The 16,898-nt window shown below is 32.5% G+C and overlaps 1 pseudogene across 1 annotated transcript in view; it reads right to left on the reverse strand.

Moving 5' to 3' along the window:
- The window catches only part of LOC143256142 (stress-activated protein kinase JNK-like), a 94,804-nt pseudogene extending 80,263 nt beyond the window's left edge, over positions 1–14,541 (reverse strand). Inside the window, exons 1-2 of the transcript XR_013031184.1 lie at positions 14,189–14,541; positions 9,740–10,013 (exon numbers count right to left, since the gene is read on the reverse strand). The product of XR_013031184.1 is annotated as a stress-activated protein kinase JNK-like (transcript). The remainder of the gene's footprint in view (positions 1–9,739; positions 10,014–14,188) is intronic.
- Between the last annotated feature and the right edge of the window lie 2,357 nt (positions 14,542–16,898).

A 16,898-nucleotide genomic window follows, 5' to 3' on the forward strand; every position in this document is an offset into this window, starting at 1 on the left:
TTCACTGTGAAGTGTGTACATTATGTTGTGTGATGCAACATTAGGTACTTTCTGAACCTATCAAGTAGTATTTCACTATGAAGTGTGTACATTATGTTGTGTGATGCAACATTAGGTACTTTCTGAACCTATCAAGTGGTATTTCACCATGAAGTGTATACATTGTTGTGTGATGCAACATTAGGTATTTCCTGAACCTTTCAAGTGGTATTTCACTATGAAGTGTGTACATTATGTTGTGTGATGCAACATTAGGTACTTCCTGAACCTATCAAGTGGTATTTCACTATGAAGTGTATACATTGTTGTGTGATGCAACATTAGGTACTTCCTGAACCTATCAAGTGTTATTTCACTATGAAGTGTGTACATTGTTTTGTGATGCAACATTAAGTACTTTCTGAACCTATCAAGTGGTATTTCACCATGAAGTGTGTACATTATGTTGTGTGATGCACCATTAGGTACTTTCTGAACCTATCAAGTAGTATTTCACTATGAAGTGTGTACATTATGTTGTGTGATGCAACATTAGGTACTTTCTTAACCTATCAAGTGGTATTTCACTATGAAGTGTGTACATTATGTTGTGTGATGCAACATTAGGTACTTTCTGAACCTATCAAGTAGTATTTCACTATGAAGTGTGTACATTATGTTGTGTGATGCAACATTAGGTACTTTCTGAACCTATCAAGTGGTATTTCACCATGAAGTGTATACATTGTTGTGTGATGCAACATTAGGTATTTCCTGAACCTCTCAAGTGGTATTTAACTATGAAGTGTGTACATTATGTTGTGTGATGCAACATTAGGTGCTGTCTGAACCTCTCAAGTGGTATTTCACTATGAAGTGTGTACATTGTTGTGTGATGCAACATTAGGTACTTTCTGAACCTATCAAGTGGTATTTCACTAAGAAGTGTGTACATTATGTTGTGTGATGCAACATTAGGTACTTTCTGAACCTATCAAGTAGTATTTCACTATGAAGTGTGTACATTATGTTGTGTGATGCAACAATAGGTACTTTCTGAACCTATCAAGTGGTATTTCACTAAGAAGTGTGTACATTGTTGTGTGATGCAACATTAGGTACTTTCTGAACCTATCAAGTGGTATTTCACTAAGTGTGTACATTATGTTGTGTGATGCAACATTAGGTACTTTCTGAACCTCTCAAGTGGTATTTCACTATGAAGTGTGTACATTGTTGTGTGATGCAACATTAGGTACTTTCTTAACCTATCAAGTGGTATTTCACCATGAAGTGTATACATTATGTTGTGTGATGCAACATTAGGTATTTCCTGAACCTCTCAAGTGGTATTTCACTATGAAGTGTGTACATTGTTGTGTGATGCAACAATAGGTACTTTCTGAACCTATCAAGTGGTATTTCACTATGAAGTGTGTACATTATGTTGTGTGATGCAACATTAGGTACTTTCTGAACCTATCAAGTGGTATTTCACTAAGAAGTGTGTACATTGTTGTGTGATGCAACATTAGGTATTTCCTGAACCTCTCAAGTGGTATTTCACTATGAAGTGTGTACATTGTTGTGTGATGCAACATTAGGTACTTTCTGAACCTATCAAGTGGTATTTCACTGTGAAGTGTGTACATTATGTTGTGTGATGCAACATTAGGTACTTTCTGAACCTATCAAGTAGTATTTCACTATGAAGTGTGTACATTATGTTGTGTGATGCAACATTAGGTACTTTCTGAACCTATCAAGTGGTATTTCACCATGAAGTGTATACATTGTTGTGTGATGCAACATTAGGTATTTCCTGAACCTCTCAAGTGGTATTTCACTATGAAGTGTGTACATTATGTTGTGTGATGCAACATTAGGTACTTCCTGAACCTATCAAGTGGTATTTCACTATGAAGTGTATACATTGTTGTGTGATGCAACATTAGGTACTTCCTGAACCTATCAAGTGTTATTTCACTATGAAGTGTGTACATTGTTTTGTGATGCAACATTAGGTACTTTCTGAACCTATCAAGTGGTATTTCACCATGAAGTGTGTACATTATGTTGTGTGATGCACCATTAGGTACTTTCTGAACCTATCAAGTAGTATTTCACTATGAAGTGTGTACATTATGTTGTGTGATGCAACATTAGGTACTTTCTTAACCTATCAAGTGGTATTTCACTATGAAGTGTGTACATTATGTTGTGTGATGCAACATTAGGTACTTTCTGAACCTATCAAGTAGTATTTCACTATGAAGTGTGTACATTATGTTGTGTGATGCAACATTAGGTACTTTCTGAACCTATCAAGTGGTATTTCACCATGAAGTGTATACATTGTTGTGTGATGCAACATTAGGTATTTCCTGAACCTCTCAAGTGGTATTTAACTATGAAGTGTGTACATTATGTTGTGTGATGCAACATTAGGTGCTGTCTGAACCTCTCAAGTGGTATTTCACTATGAAGTGTGTACATTGTTGTGTGATGCAACATTAGGTACTTTCTGAACCTATCAAGTGGTATTTCACTAAGAAGTGTGTACATTGTTGTGTGATGCAACATTAGGTACTTTCTGAACCTATCAAGTGGTATTTCACTAAGTGTGTACATTATGTTGTGTGATGCAACATTAGGTATTTCCTGAACCTCTCAAGTGGTATTTCACTATGAAGTGTGTACATTGTTGTGTGATGCAACAATAGGTACTTTCTGAACCTATCAAGTGGTATTTCACTATGAAGTGTGTACATTATGTTGTGTGATGCAACATTAGGTACTTTCTGAACCTATCAAGTGGTATTTCACTAAAAAGTGTGTACATTGTTGTGTGATGCAACATTAGGTATTTCCTGAACCTCTCAAGTGGTATTTCACTATGAAGTGTGTACATTGTTGTGTGATGCAACATTAGGTACTTTCTGAACCTATCAAGTGGTATTTCACTATGAAGTGTGTACATTATGTTGTGTGATGCAACATTAGGTACTTTCTGAACCTATCAAGTAGTATTTCACTATGAAGTGTGTACATTATGTTGTGTGATGCAACATTAGGTACTTTCTGAACCTATCAAGTGGTATTTCACCATGAAGTGTATACATTGTTGTGTGATGCAACATTAGGTATTTCCTGAACCTCTCAAGTGGTATTTCACTATGAAGTGTGTACATTATGTTGTGTGATGCAACATTAGGTACTTCCTGAACCTATCAAGTGGTATTTCACTATGAAGTGTATACATTGTTGTGTGATGCAACATTAGGTACTTCCTGAACCTATCAAGTGTTATTTCACTATGAAGTGTGTACATTGTTTTGTGATGCAACATTAGGTACTTTCTGAACCTATCAAGTGGTATTTCACTATGAAGTGTGTACATTATGTTGTGTGATGCACCATTAGGTACTTTCTGAACCTATCAAGTAGTATTTCACTATGAAGTGTGTACATTATGTTGTGTGATGCAACATTAGGTACTTTCTTAACCTATCAAGTGGTATTTCACTATGAAGTGTGTACATTATGTTGTGTGATGCAACATTAGGTACTTTCTGAACCTATCAAGTGGTATTTCACCATGAAGTGTATACATTGTTGTGTGATGCAACATTAGGTACTTTCTGAACCTATCAAGTGGTATTTCACTATGAAGTGTGTACATTATGTTGTGTGATGCAACATTAGGTACTTTCTGAACCTATCAAGTAGTATTTCACTATGAAGTGTGTACATTATGTTGTGTGATGCAACATTAGGTACTTTCTGAACCAATCAAGTGGTATTTCACCATGAAGTGTATACATTGTTGTGTGATGCAACATTAGGTATTTCCTGAACCTCTCAAGTGGTATTTAACTATGAAGTGTGTACATTATGTTGTGTGATGCAACATTAGGTGCTGTCTGAACCTATCAAGTGGTATTTCACTATGAAGTGTATACATTGTTGTGTGATGCAACATTAGGTACTTCCTGAACCTATCAAGTGGTATTTCACTGTGAATTGTGTACATTATGTTGTGTGATTGATTGTTAGAATGTTTTGTTGAATGCAAGATTTATTGGACCAAAACACTTTGCAACCCTTTCTTATCAAGCTATCAAGATGTTTTATAACAAGATATCTACAAGACCCATTATCACACAGTTAGGATGAGTGTTTTTATCAGATGAAATACTGAAATATCATCAGTTTGTATGACGGAGCAGGATCACTATAAATCCAAAAATGCTGAAAGATTGTTGTGATCCTTATTTTTTAAGTTACTAAGCAATTCTTTAAGCAAAAACTGTCTCCAAGATTTTGTAAAAGTAGATCATCCTGTATAGCCAAGTAGTAGCATGACATCTGTGATACCAAATAAATGGAGTGATTCAACCCACAAATAGTGACAGAATATCTCACTAGTTTGGCTATTGATGTTAGCAGTTGTCTAGGACAATATTTATTTTGTTGTGGAATATTGTATTTATCTAGGTTGGTCTATAATGTAACAACAACATGAATATTAATCCTGGCTGAAATAAGTGTAGCTGAAAATTTTTTTTAGTTTGGCTGAATTTTACAAGATTTTAAATTTTGGGATGAAGAAAAAATGTGCTTATTTTAACCCCTACACACAAACTTGGTCATTTCTTACAGCCACAGATCCCCCATTTTTTAATCTATTGGTACCAGGTTCCTAGTATAACAAACACACAGTATTAAAGGGAATGCAGTCTGGTTCCAGAGTTAGCTGTGTAAGATGTTGACACAGAAATGGCAGCAGTAGATAGCACAGATTAAGCAATAGATCGAGTGAAACCTACCACACTGGGAAGCCTATAGGTATAAAAAATGCATTAGCTATAAGGAATACACATGTATTCACATGTTAAGATGTAATTGGCTATCACTCAAATTTTATTATTCTAATACTCTGTGTTTATTAACACAAACTTGTAACAGCTGGGCTGTTACAACATTGAATGTGAAATTCCTAACAGAGTTTCTTATCAATTAGAATGATTGACTTCTGCTACATAAGTTCTATATTTTAACCATTTTGCTTAGCTTGCTCTCAACAAGCCACTTTTCATTCCTATTTAACTCTTAGTCTCATTGAACTAGAGGATGGCTGTTACTTTTGTATGCTAGGAATTTTTACACCCATATATAATAAGTACATTTGGTAACAGGGATTCAAACTCATGATACTCAAACTGCAAGACAAATACCCTAACCACCAAGCCATGACATTCTTGTTGCTATTAGTATGATGAAATTCTTGCATTAAAATGGAAAGGGAGTAAACTGAAAGGTTCTTTTCAGAGACATCCCAAAGCTCCTATGTGTTCTACAATCTCTGAGATTCTGGGAGCTGCCCTAACTTGCAGAACTTACAGATAAGAAGAAAATTCTTTTTGAACTGAGGAACTACAAGATATTAATTGAGAGAAAAAAAGGTAAATGACAAGACACTAGTACCTGGATTTGGGGGGGGGGACAACAAAAAGATAATAAAATTCTGGAGATGGTTTTCTTGTCCACAAAATATAATGGCCATGGCCTTGAGAAGCAGGAGATGCTGATGGTCAGTAGAAGGAAAAGGAATTAAAAAAAGGAGGAAAAGATGAAAAGTAAAGAGAAAATCCATGTGGTATAAAACTGAATGACCCACAAATTGACTGCAAAGGGTCCAGATGTGTGCACACAAACAAATGTGCCCCAGGTACAAAAGTAGGTAGCCACTGATGGGATGTGCAATGGCTAATTAAATCCAGAAGGGGTACAAGCAAGAAGTAGACAAGAAATGTGAAAAGAATGATGGGAGGTTACAGATTATGAAGCAGACATGGAATCATGAGGTTGGAAAATGATGAGAAAACATGGAAAGAGAGTACTGGTGTCTTCAACATATAAGGAATATCCCTGAAATCTTCAGGGTAAAGAAAAGGAGCCAGACAAAGGTCATGAGAGTAGGAGTGAAGATGATGAAAAACAGAGTGAAGAGTGTCTCATCCCAAGAGGAAAATAAAACTGAGATGATACAAAGTAGAAGAAACCCTGACCAAGGTAATTAGAAGTACCAACTTTAAATCCCCAGAAAGGTTATCAAGACCATAGTATAAGGATTTGGAAAGATGATGAATAGAGGTTAGGTAACAAAGAAAATGTGTAAGAAAAAGGACAAAAACAGGAACATTTAGCACTAAAGAAAATTATTGGAGGTAAGGAGGTTATAGCCTACCAAGTAGATAAAAAGGACTGGAAAAACAAGAATGGTAAAGGGGAATGGCCGTAAACCATGGCAACAAAATCCTGGAGTTAAGAAGGATAAAGCATGTAAATGAAACTATTCCAAAAGAAACAGCATTAACATATCAGTAAGAGGAAAACTAAATTTTCAACATGAGGGAATGCAGTAAGGAAGAAGAGTCAAAAGACAGAGAGAAAGATAAAGTAAAGAACAAACCAGGTAAATAAATACACGAAGAGCTTAAAGGGTGAACATTGTCATCTACAGGCTAAGAGAAGCCCAGTGTAAACCTAGGGAAAAGCTGATCAATATAGTTGTTCTCCATTTAAAATTGAGGGGAATGTACTTCTGAGGTAAGGACAAAAAGATGAGGTAATGAAGGTATTAAAGAATCCACAACATGGGTTATATTTTATACGTTAGTGTTATACTATACATGAAGGATATTGCACCCTGCTATAAGTGGAAGGCTAGTGCCACTTGATCAACTCAGTTTATGTTAAAACACATCTCAGACACCTCAATACTATCAGCATACAAAATTTCAAAATGCACATGCAAGGAATAGTTACTGTGTTCAGAAAGATCAAACGCATTATGTTGGACCTACTGAATAATCTCTAGATTTCTGCAGTGTACAGATTAATAAAGCTAATGGTTTATCTTCGAAAAATAATTATAACAACAAATCTACAGTTACACCTTGTGTCTAGAAATACAACAGTCTTATACATCAATCACAGAAAAAACTGGATGCATTTATATATAGTTGTACACACAATCTTCACTCTCATAAAAACACCAACAAGGTAAAAGGATGCAATTACCTAAATCTTTACATAGTACACAAACAACACAACAACATAAACATGCATAATTAAATCGTTTTGCCTCAAAACACAAATCAAAAGGGATTGGAAAGAAAAATACTGGCAGCACATTTTTCTGGATAACAACTCAAACAATACATATGTAATCTTAAATACTTCTTAACCTTTAATTAAAACCTTCAGTATACCCATCACCACACAACCTCTTTCTGGAAATCATACACTAGTATTAGAATTCATATACTAACTAAATTTTGTTTGTTTGTTTTTCAAATTTCTTTCTTTAGAGGTTTCATAAGTGCCCCACTTATACACAATGAGAAACATTTTGATCAGTAACTTACAAAGAACTTTATACAACACAAAACTAAGCAACTGTACATATAGTTTCTTTTCATATAAATTATTCAAATGTTCAGTTATGATACAATAACACGTGTTAATTCAGAATCATATGCTAACCAAAATACTTTTTTCTTCCTTGTATTACTGAATATGTTTTGTTCAAGTTATTGTATATCAGCTTGTAACATCAGAAATGTTCTTTTGTTTCTTTGTTGTTAATCACAAAAATATACAACAAAACTATCTGTGCTGTGGCCACAAATGACACTGAAGCTCAATTTCATAAACTTTAAGACTTACCTTCTAAGCCACATGGGGGACAGAAATGTTCTTTAACTATGTTGACAAAATGGTTTAGAATAATTTCATATTTAGTTTATTATATCATTTACTGTTTACAATATTTTTTGCAAAAACAAGTGTTAATTTTACAACATATACAAAGCATAATTTTCTCTCACAAGTCACTTGAAGTCAAATATTCAACAAAATAACTATCATAATTTATAAAACAGTCTTTATATAAGTTAAAACTAACCATGTGCTTACATAACAAGTGATATTATAACAAAGGCTAAAAACATTTTGACTTTTAATTCAGCTATTTATAATACACAATTCATAAACACATGCACACACACTACAAGAATTCCAAATGTTACCCCTTAAACATGTTTTGTTTCATTTATAATAATAGCTTTGATATTCCACAAAATATTTACATACTTATTGATCAAAACCTCTGCTATTTTGCTTCACTGGAGAAATGTTTTAAATGTTAGATGCATGAGCTATATACATAGACAGAGTTGTAACAACTCAATTATTACTGTAGTAGTTGGGTTCAGCTTTTATACCCATAATCATGTATGCTGAATTGAATAAATACCAGGTGGGTACACATGTAAAAGTGACATATACACTTAGTAATACTGGATTTGATCATCTTTAGTAGAAATAATGCTCTCAACACAGACCTCACAATATGACAGAAGGTATTCTTTGATAGATGGTTTAGGCAGAGTATCCTTGATGAAACTTTGTAGAATGGACAGCAACTGCCTGTGGTGGAGACACAAGTGTAGAGGACAACGTTTCAAAAGTCTTCTGTCTTGAAGATGAAAGACTTTCAAAGTGTCGTCCTCTACACTTGTGTCTCCACAGCAGGCAGTTGCTGTCCATTCTACAAAGTTTCATCAAGATAGAAGATAGTTTATTCAACTGAGCTCACTTATCAAGATGTCATCTGAGAACTGTGGTGGTGAATATTCAATCAGCCTGAGATTTGGTGATTAAGCTGCTTGAGAAAGATTACTGAAGGAATACCAAAATCCTGGATTGTTATGTGATCATTTTGGTAAGATTCCTCATTAGCAGAATAAAAACAAAGAACTTTGGAGTGAAAACAACTGGCAATAATGTTCAGGTACACAGTGAATGTTATTTATCTTTCAAAAGAAATTAGGCAATCCAAACACTATTACAATGCTCTCCATACCATCACACACCTCTATTAGTTAATAATGATACAATAGAGAATCGGGTATCTCAAGTTGTTTTATTCTATTTTTACCATCAAGCATTTGTCATTGCACATTTAGTAGAACTTGATAAAAGAAAATTTGAACAGCTGGTCACAATACAGTCTTTGATGATCTTAGAAGCCTACAAAAACTCATGTCATACAAGTATGAGGTATTTTGCTTTATCCATTGTTTACTAGTATAACCATTACACGTGACTATACTTTGGCACCTGAAGGGTTTAAACAATTACATATCACTTGATCAATTTATTTTGACCATGCAATTACATGAAGTTTTCAAAAATTTAGAGAGGTAACAAATAAATTATTAGACACTATAGATAAAAATACAATTATATCATTTCACCTGTGAAGTGTAGCAATTTTTATGATTGATATCTTTCTTAAGCCTAATGTAAAAAAAAAAACCTAACTTTATATCACCTGTTTTCATTTCCTAAGCTGTTTAAAATGATAAAACACCATGAACAGAAATGTAACCACATCTTATTCGTGATTTAAAGGGATCTTATACCAAATCAACATGTTTATTCTTGTTTTACCATTTCATGTTTACAAAATGTTACTGTTTTGAAAATGAAATCAATATTAACATTTTTAGTCATGATGAGTAGGCATATGAGAACTACCTAATTACTTATTAGAGAACACTATCCTGGCAATACTTCAAGTCAGAGTGAAGATCACAGAGAAATCAGGTTTATTATCATTATTTTAACACCATCATTATTAACGTACGTGCACATAAAAGAAGTAGATGTATCGAATACAAGAACTCACCACACAATTCCTTGAGCACCAGAACCAATAGGCCTAAGGTTCTGATATCTTTTAAGAATTGTAAACTGGGCATCGCCCACCTCAACAGTATAGAACATGCTAGAATTTTTGCTGGACATGTCACTAGAGTGGCTGGCTACACTAGATCCTTCAGGATACAATCGCATCAGGGGTTTCACATCCACTTAAGAAACATAGATCTCACAAATATCCAGTTACAGGAATAAGGTGCTAGATGCTATGGCTTCAGATAAAGGTGTATCTGAAGGTTCACCTGCAAAAAAATTAGATGGCTGCTAATTAGGTGCAATATACTAATTATAGCTATGGTCTATAATTACATAAGATCAACACCATGGATTTCAAAGTTCACTTACACCATGAAAGAGCAAATAGTATAGGCACAAGGTATAAACATTACTTGTAAGTTTTAACTTACTAAGTGAAAAACAATTTTAATTAAGTACATGAAAAAAATTATATATCACAGTTAATAAAGAGACACAGCACAATTTCAAGGACTCATGAAATAACAGCTAATCGTTTGTTATTGGCTATCCACATTAACTTTTCATTATGATACAATAAATCCTGGATATACCCAAATTATTTCCATACTGATGACAGTGCTGGTTTACAAGTGATGAATTTTATGTAAACCAAATAACAGTGCTTTTTATGAGTAGTATCTAATTTTTTAAGTATGACAAATGCAGCCAGTTTCTAAAACAATAAAACTTAAAAATGAGCACTCAGTCTGGTAAAAATAATATTCAGCTTTGTAGTGAGCTTTGGTTCAATCACTGCATTTCCTCATTTAAATTTACTTAACATTACTTAAATGTATGGGAGGCTGCTACTTTTATCATCATTAGATGACTTTTTATAGAACAGCTCTGGCACATAGAAGATTAAACTAGATTTTACTTTACACAAGCCAAAGGGAATAACCTTAAACTAACACAATCCATAATGGGAAATAACTGCATTTTGGTCTACAGCCTTCATAAACAGGCACCTGCAATACTCAGAGGATGAATCAATGTACTTATGTAATAAGCCTTGTTCAAAAAGTTAACATATCTTTAATATGAGGTAATGATGAATGAATCTTCAACAGATTATTTAAATCAACTGACAACATAAAACTTTGGGTTTGGTTGTAAATAGTACACTACTGTTTTACAAAAGGATTTGGATTACCTGATGAAATGACAGGTGACTTTCAATTATAATGAATGCTATGTAACATATGTAGCTTATCATAATTTGAATTATAAGTATAATTAACAGTGTTGTGAAAGATAAGGATATTGATGTAATGGTTGATCATTCTCTTAAACCATCCAAGCAGTGTGCTGTTGGCTAGTAGCATGGCAAATAGGATTTCAGGTTGTATCTAGAGAAATGTCAAATACAAATCTAGAGAAGTTATAGCATTATTGTACAGGTCACTGCTTAAGCCACATTCGGTAATGTGTTCAGTCTTGGGTTCTTTACCTTAGAAAGAACATTGAATTTTTGGAAAGAGATCAGAGAAAAGCAACCAGGACATAACCTGGAATAAAAAGATTATCATATGAGAATAGGTAACAGATGACAGAACTTTTCTCTGGAAGAAAGAGCTGGGAGAAACAAGTGTTTAGGTGAATTTATAGTGTTCATAGTCAGAATAGAAAGAAAAGGGAAATAAATATAAATATTTGCAGGTAGAAGTCATCTTTAATTAAGACAGCTTTACTTTTGTAACAAGGAAGTTAAACAAGTTGCCTTCAAATGAGATAGAAAATATAAATTAATGGAGTTTAAAAGAAAGTTGATAAATAATTGATTCATAAGGTGCTGCTTTAGAGTTTTTGAATGTTAACTTGATGGATAGGATGGCTTAGATACACCAAAATTACCTTAAATTGTTCTTTCCCAGCAGAAGTTATTATATATTTAAATATTTCTGGCATTTAAAAATTAAAATAGACAATTCCTCATTTATATGAAATGTTTCATATAAAACTACAACATTCTATAAAACAGCTTGATAAAACCTACCTAAAAAATACATTTATTCATAAAAAAGATTGTGGCAACCACTTATAACATGTTTTCATCTGATACGCAATTACTTGTTTTATAAATAAATGTTATATATTTATTAAGCAACTTATTAGGAGAAATATCAGTTAAATCAGACAAAATAGGTGATTTATGAATTTTGTTTTAAATATTACATAGGAAGTTCCTTAATTCTAAGCAACTTACAGTACTGAAGCAGTTTCATTATTAAAAAACTTTCAGGTTTAATAGGGGAGCTAAAAGATTTCTTAATAATACTGTAATTCTAGTCATGAACACAAACAAATTCTAAAAGATACTAAAAAAACTCAAGAATGTTAACAGAGCCCATAGAAATAGTAGTTTCCAAATATTAGTTTACTGTATACACAAAACCTTTATTTCTAACATTTTGAACATTACAGTAGTTTAAACATTTTATATTTTCATAATATTTGATTTATTTCACAACATCTTTTTTCTTCAGTTATAAACTTATGTTTTATCAGAGTTAAAAAGAACTAAATGTTTTTATGAAATTAAAAACATACGGCAATGTTACAGAGTAAAAAAAAAAATGAAATGTTAAGACTGAAAATTTTTATACAAGAGAAACAAGTAGAAAAATAATGACCAGAAGCAAAGAACATGAAAAATGAAATTAAACACAAGTGAGTGTAAGGTTCAGAGATGCCACAAACTTTTAAAACATTAAATGTAGAGAAAAACCTTCACAAAAGAAAACGTTTCGAAGTATTAAGAGTCATGATCAAAAAATTAAAACCTCACAAAAATAAAGAACAGCAAAACTTTCATTATGTTTCTATTAAGTTAAAAACAAATGAAGTTAGTATCATAATAAATAATTATTTCATTGGATGTATTTGTAATGTGAATGCATTGTAAATCCTTCACTGTTACAAACTTACTAATATAAATCCATCACCCCATAAACAGCTATTTTGAAACTTTAATAATTGTTTTCATCTTCCCATACAGCCATTTCAAAAGCTTATTTAAAAAATTCCTCATTTCTATATATTCTTTTCTCCTGTTTATCCCCTGGTGAAACAGCAATAAGTCTTCATTTTAAAATGCTGAAACCAGAGGTTCAATTCCCCTCAATGGGCACAACAGATAGCCCGATATGGCTTTGCTACAAGAAAAACACAAACATACTCTCCTTTTCAGTTTCAGATTTCTTTTATCACTTAAATCTTTTAATACGACAGAGAACAAAACTGATGTTCTTTGATAAGTGTGTGTTCACCTATCAAAGCAAAATGTTGCTTCAGAAAATGTTTAACATTTAAACAATTCTTTAATTCTTCTGGAGTTGATCAAATCTATTGCACATAAATCCATTTCTAGAAACACAATAAATCTTTTCATTTCTTACAACACATTCTGTATGAATACTATACATATTGTTATGCATTTAAACAGTTAAAAAACTGATGTAGTAAATAATCAGCAGTTAACAAAACCTTAGTGTTTTTTTTAACTTGTATGATAAAATTGTTAAAATTACTAAATTGTTTGCAATTTATCATTATTACAAAATTTTTCTTGCTTTTTATATTAAAGACAATTTAATAGCACCAATATAGAAAGTGTTTGTTTTTCATCTAAAGGACAAAGTTTTTAGAATGATGGGACAATTTGGAGGTACTTTTTAATTTTTTAACCATACTTTGGTTACTTAACCAAATATTACATGTAAATCAAAGTACTTATCAAAAAGATTCTGCACTCTTGTCTAAAAAATCCCACCTGTAAAATATACAAGTGATTTTGTTAGACCATTGATTACAGCACAACACTATCAGCAGTTCAATCAAAATAACAATAAAATTTTTAAGGCAGAGTAGTGATGATGCAAACTAATAACATTTAAATTAAAAAATGTGTCTATGTAGTATAACTGTAAGTATAAATCACCAAATAATAGCCCCACTTATCAGTTGTATAAATCATATTTAACTTGGACTTTTGTAGTTTGTGCCACATCTACAACAATATTAATTTAATAAAATTATGTTATTAATACTGGTAATATTATTACTAGTAGTTTAAAATTAACTAATCATATTACTGTATTAGAAATATATTCAATTACTAAAATAATTAATATCTATCTAAGTTCTATTATAACACTGACAGTTATATTATCAGTATTAGTGGTACTAGTATTAGTATTACTATTAGTATTTCTACATGTTTTCGGACTGTCTCCGGCTTAAAAGCCGTTTCATTCTCTCGCATAATATAATTATCACATGACGCAACTAAAAGATTATCAGTCTTCATATTATTATATTTTGTAATTTTCTCTCATAAATCAATTACTTTAACAATTTAATCCAATTTAACAAAAAATTGTCTAAAATCTAAGCCTACCTTACTTCTGCATTTACCTCGGCAACACCATAGCCTCATGAACATCGAGAAATGCTGACGTCATCAGTACGTGAGTAGTTGTCATAGCACTATAAAATACGAAGAAAAGCCTTTCTCAACATTTAAAAAATTTGGAGAAATATCTAATCATAAGATATTTTAGTTTATTATACCAAAAGGCGAGTAAAAGTTGATCCTATAAAGACAGTTGATCTTTGAAAAAAAAGTTGATATACGGATCTGCTAGTACTTCATGTATTGTGGTATTAATGGCTGTTGTTTCGAATTAAGCGCAAAGCCACCCAATGAGCAGTCTGTACTCTGCCAACCACAAGTATCGAAACTCTATTTTTAGTTTCATATATCTATAGATTTATTGCTGTACCATGTACACTTGTCCCCCAGTAGCACAGCGGTATGTCTGCAGACTTACAACGTTGTGAACTTTTGTGCTTAACAACAAACAAACAAGTATAAGTACACCATATACTTTCTACTTCCTTGTATTAACTCCCCGAGTGGCTCAGTCTGAGGACCTATAATACTAAAATCAAGTTTCATATTTATAGTATGCAGATCACATCTAGCTTTGTATTTGATTTCAAATAAAAATATCTTTGTATTAATATAGGAATTTCTCAAGGTTTGTTATATGCGCAAGTATTTGTAATTTCCACATTGCACTTGGTTAAGAAGGTCGTGATTTACTGTTACCCTAGTTACCTATTGTTTTATGTCATTCACCTAGAGTAATATTTTTTTGTCTTCCCATGGTAAAAAATAACTACAAAGTCTCCTCTAGATACAGGCGTCCAAAGGGAAGTAGGCAATAGTTGGCCCCACCTTCTAGAAGATGAGAAACGTATTTATTTCTTTTTTTTTCTTTTAATCAATCAACATATATATATATATATGAATTTTTTATTCAATTCACACTTTTGCACTTCTTTGTCCCCTCCTCCAAGAAACTTTGACCCTTCATAGAAAATTTTCTGTGAACATCCTGGCCTACAGTATGTGAAAATAAACAGTCGTTTTTTCCATAAGCAGTCAACTGATCTCTCAGACAAATATCTATCTTATATTTAATTGGAAATAACAAGTTACATGAGTTATGCTAGTCACAGCAAATGATTTATCTAAGTAAAGAAATATTTATTCAGTCTGAAAAATGATCTCTTCATATGCCGTCTATAGCAAATTAGTCTTGCATACAACCTCTTTTGAACGTGCTGTAGACAAGTTCAACTCCGACTCTTCAGTAGAGGAAACTGTCTACTCTAATAAGTAAGTATATTTAATATTGTTTAGTGAAATAAAGATTGTTTGTTGTCATTGTACAATTGTGTTTACCCCCCAGTGGTTCAACGGTATGTCTGTGGACTCAACTCACTAGAAATCGGGTTTCAATAACCGTGGTGGGCAGAGAACGGTGTTGTATAACTTTATGCTTAATTCAAACAACAACAACAGCATTTGTGTTTGGGCTTTTTATTTCTATCGAATTCTGTCAGATATTACTGAATTGTCTTGACGAATCTCCCTTTATTTGGTGGATTTCACTTGTTAATTAAAATTTAGTGCTATTTGAAAGCATTATAATATCACTAAGAGTATAGAGTAAATTATCATTCTAATTTTGACTTATTAATATGTATTCGTATTTTTATCCTGAATATCACCTTATGCGATATCAGATGGCCAGTCAGACATAACCATCCTTAATTTAGAACTTCTGACCATTGGAGAGCAATCAATGAGCAGTAGTTGCTACACATTTAGCTACTCTTAAACGAAAATCAAAATTATCTACAACAACAAAGTTATAACATTCACAAATCTGAAAATTTGGGATTGTTTAGAAGCACTGATTATAATTTGGCTTTAACCTTGAACTTTTTTATTTGGCAGATTAACAACTAAACCACTCTAAGCCCTAGTCTATGCTGTTTGGCGTATGTATTCAGGTAATACGGTATCCTCATAATTATGTATCCAGAGGATAAGTGTGATACTGTATTAATTCCAGTCCAAACTGACTGCCGCAAATCAATGTGTCAAGCTTTCATTTAGTGTCCTCAAATAGTCTGTCATGACTTTTTGCCATACCACCTTCAAATGTTCAAATGTAGAGTGTAGTGCTACTAGAGTGTACAGGAGTGCCACTCTGGTATCTGAAATTGAAGCAGTTTCGACGTATCGAAAACTAGAACACGTATATAGAAACAAAGACATTATGTTCACATCCAAAATTGCATGTATTTCGTGACCAGACACCATCAGTGTACTTGTGAAACGCGTGGACTATTCAGGCTTAAAACCAGGTGTTAGAGCATTTAAATTTTTCATTTTTATATCATACGTTAAATGGTTATAATGACACAGGAATATGGTATAAAAATATTTATTAAACTGCATTTTATTATTATATCGTGCGTTTAAAACGAAAACCTTTTTAGCACACTTATTATTTACATAATATACAAGGAATAATGCATATTTTAGTTTTTCGTGTTGGCAGGATAGAAGATGTGCAAAGTATTTAATACTGTTGTTAACACTGTAGTGTAGTATGTATATAGTAAATTAATAAGATATAGGTTTTTTCAAACTTGTTAATCATTTTTATGCAGTATTTAACTGTTTATCCTTGCTCCTTAACTTAAAAGAAGTTGAGTTACATACGCACATTCAACTCAGTTCTACTGTA

Source organism: Tachypleus tridentatus, chromosome 7 (genome assembly GCF_004210375.1).
Source record: "Tachypleus tridentatus isolate NWPU-2018 chromosome 7, ASM421037v1, whole genome shotgun sequence".
NCBI lineage: Eukaryota > Metazoa > Arthropoda > Merostomata > Xiphosura > Limulidae > Tachypleus > Tachypleus tridentatus.